Below are 5,806 nucleotides of genomic sequence, written 5' to 3' on the forward strand. Positions count from 1 at the left end.
AACCCAGAAGTCGGTCGTTTGATGGCCTTTGCTAACATGTCGTCATTGCGGAGGTTCTGAAGGCTTCTGTTTTATTGATGGCCTTCAAATGGCTTGGACTGTTGGCTCATTCCGAGTCTCCCAAACACAGCCACACCCGGGTTCGTCTGTCGCAGTCCCAGTGCCGGCAGTCCACAGGGAACCATCGATGTTAGGTCGCCAGGAAGCCACACACCAGAGGAGACCCTGCACTGCTGCTGAGTCACTTCGGTGGTTTTCGGTAGTGCCTGTTCTGATTTAACACACTCAGAACACCACCTACCAAGCCCCCTACTAACGACAGTAATGGCTTAGTCGTGGAGCCAGACTGAGTGTGAGTCTCCTGCAGAGTGGAGACCGCCACCACGTCCCTCCAACGGCAGTCCCCCATGAATCTGCCGATACTGAAGACCTTGACAAGTGGAGGGTTATCGAAACTGAGGTTACCATGAGAGCATGGAATGAAAGGCCACATAATTTGGGGCTTTTTTTTTTTTTTTTTGATGATGATGATGAAGAAGGAGGATGACGTTGATGATGATGACGATGCTGCTATGGAGGTTCATTTCGGTTTGGGACTATGTGACAAGGCTGCACTCTACGCTTCCTGCCATAATGATACCTCGGCGTCAACCAGGCCCTAGAGATATAGACACTTGCAAGGTTGGTTAGGAAATTAGAGCAACACGCCCAAAGAAGCAGCCGTAAAGTGGATGATATTCGACTGTGTGGTCCCAATCTCCCCATTTAAGCCCATAGCACACTCAGCTCTGAGTAGGAGCCGGCCGCGGGCCGAAAAACCCACATCTGCCGAGATTCGAACCCGCGTCCTCCCAGCCGTCAGTCCGCGACGCTAACCACTTCGCCACGGCGGCTGTGCAAATAAAGAGAGAAAGGAAAGAAAAAGGATCAAAGAGGAAGAATAAAATAAAGAAGAGGGGAGAATAGGGGATGGAGAAGGAGAAAGAGAAGGAGGAGCATAAGGATGAAGAAGAGAATGAGAAGAAGAAGTAGTTGTAGTAGTGGTAGTAGTAGTAGTTACAGGATGAGGAAGAGAATAAAAATGCTGATGACATCAACAGGAACAAGAAAAATAGAAACAACAGGACTACTACAACTACCACCACCACCACCACCACCACCACTACTACTACTACTACCACCATAACAGCAACGAATGATCATAAGATGGTGATGATGATTATGATACTGATGACGATGATGATGATAGCAATGATAATGGTGATAAAAGAAAGCAAAATAAAGAGAGAAAGTAAAGAAAGAAAGAAAGACGGAAAGAATTAAGAATGAGAAGGAGGATGAAAGTAAGAAGGAGGAGGAGGAGGAAAAGATATCATCTCAAGACCTGATCACATTTGGTCTTGGCATAAGTCAGGCACCTGTTCACCTCTACCCCCCACCCCCCAGCTCTCTCCACGCACACACATACTACACTCCCCTTTCCATCCGTTCCTTTTTTTAATATATAGATTTCTTCATATATCATTTACATTTACGCTTTGATGCCTCCTTGAAATTGAAAGTCAGAAGAAGGGATATCTATCTATCTACCTATCTATCGATATACGTATACATAAGAATATATATATATAATATAGTCCCATATGTATATATACATATACAGAGGGAGAGAGAGAAGAAGAAGAAGAAGGAGAAGAAGAAGAATGGAAAATAAACACACACACACACACACACACACACACACACACACACACACACACACACACACACACACAAGCGCGCGAGCGAGCGAGCGAATGCACAACCACTCCCCCCCCAAACTCCCCAAACCCCCTAAACCCCCACCCCCGCACACACACACACACACACACACACACACACACACATCCCAGCACAGAATCACACTGTCAATCTCCCCATGTTTGACAGCACTGTCTGGAAGAAGTAGGTCTTGGAAACCCAGCCAGAAAGAACGGGAACAAAGGCTTTCCTTTCCCAAAGCTGGTTGGAAAACAAAGAGAGAAACGTTCACCATTAGGTCCGTTTAAAGAAAGGGTGGAAGGTTTGGTGGCCATCAAACGAAGTTGGGAGAGACAGACAGACAGACAGACAGGGCGACAGACAGAGCGACAAGAAAGAAAGAGAAAATGAGAGAAAGGGAGAGTGAGTGAGACAGAGAGAGACAGAGACAGAGAGAACGGGAGAGAAGGAAAGAGACAGAGAAAATGGGAGAGGGGGATACAGAGAGAGGAGAGAGAGAGCGACAAAAAGTGAGAGAAAGAGGGATAATGGTAGAAAAGAGAGAGGGGGAGAGAGAGAGAGAGACAGAGAGCGAGCGACAGAAGGAGAGAGAAAAAGTGAGATAAAGAGAAAATGAGAGAGAGGGTGGGGATAAAGAGAGACAGAGAGAGAGAGAGAGAGAGAGAGAGAGGGGGGAGGGGGGATGTGGGCGGGAAGGGAAAGAGAGAGGCCTGGGAAGTTTTACCGAGTGAGCTCAAATGAGGAAGACGAAATGTTGAAACAGAGCTTGCATTTATTGCGGGCCTGTGCAGGGATCAAGTGGTGGCAAATGTCTTCCGGTATACGACTCGAACCAGATACAATGATATTCGGTGATTCAAAATAAACTTGACGGGCTCAACGGCCGAGTGGTTAATGCGTAGGACGTTCAATCTGAGGGTCCCGGGTTCGAATCCCCGGTTACGGCGCCTGGTGGGTAAAGGTTCGATCCCCCCCCCCCCCGCCCCCCCGATCTCCCTGGTCAACAGATGTGCAGACCTGCTAGTGCCTGAACCCTATCCCAACACCCGCCTCCCTGTGTATATACGCATGCATTGGATCAAATAAGCACGTTAAAGATCCCACAATGCATGTTCGCGCTCGGTGGGTTATGGAAACAAGAACAAACCCGGCATGCACCCCCTCCCCCACTCCCCGAAAACGGAGTATGACTGCCTACACTGCAGGGGTAAAAAGTAGTCATACACAAGAAAATCCACTCGTATATGCAAGTGAATGTGGGAGTCGCAGTCCACGGATGAAGAAGAAGAAGAAGAAGAAGAAGAAGATAATGATGATTAGAGGAACATCGACAATCGGAAATGATAAACAATAAGGCCAGGAAAACAAATGATTAACAAATGGTAAATAGTGGTAACTCTCTCCGTTCACAAGGTACACAACTTCAAATCAATGCGGCTTACGCTACCGATTCAGCTAGCACACAGGTAAATAATAGACGGAGAGAGTTACCACTCTCTACTATTTGCTGATCGACAATTGGGTTTTATCCATGATGACACTGAGGGACTTTTCTTTCTTGTCCAGTAAACCCCAGTAATGAAAGCAAGTACGCTGAGGACAATGAGGCCATCTTAAAACACACACACACACACACACACACACACACACACACACACACACACACACACATCACGGCGTTTTCACGTCTACGTCTTGCCTGCTGCACGAGACAACACGAGAGACCCAGCTGTGTCAACCACGGAGACGTACAAAGCCCAGAGAGAATCCCTTCATCAGTTCAGCATCACGAACTGCAATCCATTACCCCGTCAACATTACCTTCCTCTGCACTTTCGATCCTCACCAGGCAATTGCCTCCCCTCACTGTCTCACGGGTCACTCAGCAGTTATCTCCCCTTGTTCTAATGGCTGACTCTAACGCTGTCGCTGTACAGATCCTCTCGTCGGGAAAGATGGCGTGTGAAGGTGGCATGCCGCAAATGGCCACTGTGAAGAAGACTTTCAGGCTTCAGGCTGTCATGGGCTTTTAATTCCTGCAATAAATACCCCCCCCCCCCACACACACACACACCCCACACCCCCGACCTCCCCTCCCTCCATCTCCCCACTCCCGTTCAGCTTATATCACAGATTGACATAAGCTTACAGCAGGGCCAACAGCAAAGTGAGAGCTGTATGATCAATGGTTTATCCGTTGCAATGGGAAGTCATTTACAGCTGAGTCTTTTGTGAAGGACTATGAATCTCAAATTTAGGAGGCAAGATTGTACTGGCTCTTAGTGCTGCAGCCTCGGGGGCTAGCTGGCCTTTTTGGAAACCATCCCGACGCCGACTGTCCTAAAGGTATCTCCGCCGAGGGAGTGGGGGTGTAACTTGGGCAAGACACTCTCCACTAGAATTAAAAAAAAATTCTTGCCCAGATAGACGGGACAGCAGATGCCTCCTTTGCTGTTCTGTTGGTCATATTTGAACACGACTGACTATCATACGATTAAGCTTTTTACCGCAAGGGGGACCAAATAAGTTCACACAGCCTGAACGGTTCGTTAAACGGCGTTATTGCCAGAAACGCTGGTAATGGAAGCTGGATTTTAATCGTACGTCTTCTGGTGTCCTTTTTTTTTGGGGGGGGGCGTGGGGGGTTGGGGAGGGGCGGAGGGGGGCATGGGGGGGGAGGGGGAGGGGGGGTGGCAGGACCTGTGTGGGTTCCGAGTGAACGAACAGATGTGCAGAGTACAGGAACTTCGTTAGTGACGTGAAAAGACAGACTGGTTTTGTCAGATGGAGTTGGGCAGTTCCCATCTGTCTGTCTGCTTTTGTCGTCTCGTCTCAGCTCAGTTCAGTTCAGTTCAGTTCAGTTCAGCTACTCAAGGAGGTGTCACTGCGTTCGGACAAATCCGTATACGCTTCCACACATCTGCTAAGCAGATGCCTGACCAGCAGAGTAACCAAACGTGCTTAGTTAGGCCTTGAGGAGAAAACAAAGAGATAAAAAAAGAAGTGCATAAACAACTAAATGGATACATCATTAAATGAATGAATGAATAGATAAATGAATGAATGAATAAATAAATAAATGAATATAACTAACTAAATAATTGAATAAATGAATAAGTATATAAATGAATAAATAAATAAAAATATAAATATATAAATAAATAACATAACATGAAAAAATAACCAGCTAGTAATGAAATAGAATTAAATGCAGGAAAAAAAAAATCTCGTCTATCTGTCTGCTTTTTAAAGAACTCTTTTTGTTTTTTGTTTGTTTGGTTTTTGTTTTTTGTTGTTGTTTTTTTGTCCTTAGAGAGAACAAGCGAGCAAGTGAACGAGAGAGAGAGAGAGAGAGAGAGAGAGAGAGAGAGAGAGAGAGAGAGAGAGAGAGAGAGAGAGAGAGAGAGAATGCGAATGCGAATGCGAAATGTTTTATTCAGTTTAAGCCAAGGCCCCTTACTAAATGGGGCAATCGTACAACAATGACACAAGTGCCTCTTATGATTGGAGGGAAAAAAAAAAGAAGAAAAAACAAAACCCACGAAAACAGCAAGAATAGAAAAAAAACAACAACCGATAACATAACAAATGATAGTGATCATAGATATTCATATCATTTCAGTTGTATAGTCTAAGTTGTGACCATACGTAATCGTTTCAAAGCTTTGTAAACGTAAATCGCCAGGTTAGATACTACAATCTCGTTCCTGGTGGACATAAGCAAACTATATCTAAAACGACATTGATTATGAACATATTTGGCCTGAATATATTTCATCCTTAAATCATACAAATCAGGACAACAAAACATAAATTAAATTTCATTTTCCTTGCAGTCATGACATAAACGACAATTCATTGAGTCAACTCTTCTATCACTATATCTATCACGATGAAAAGCAATGTCTGAGACACCAAATCTTATGTTTTGCTAAAGCACATTTGACATATCTGTTCATCGTGATTTCAGTATATGGTTCTACACGATTGGTCAGTTCAAACATCCTATATTCATTAAATCTGTTACTGTTCTGAATGTGGTCCT

The sequence above is a fragment of the Babylonia areolata genome, chromosome 8 (assembly GCF_041734735.1).
Source record: "Babylonia areolata isolate BAREFJ2019XMU chromosome 8, ASM4173473v1, whole genome shotgun sequence".
Classification (NCBI taxonomy): Eukaryota; Metazoa; Mollusca; class Gastropoda; order Neogastropoda; family Buccinidae; genus Babylonia; species Babylonia areolata.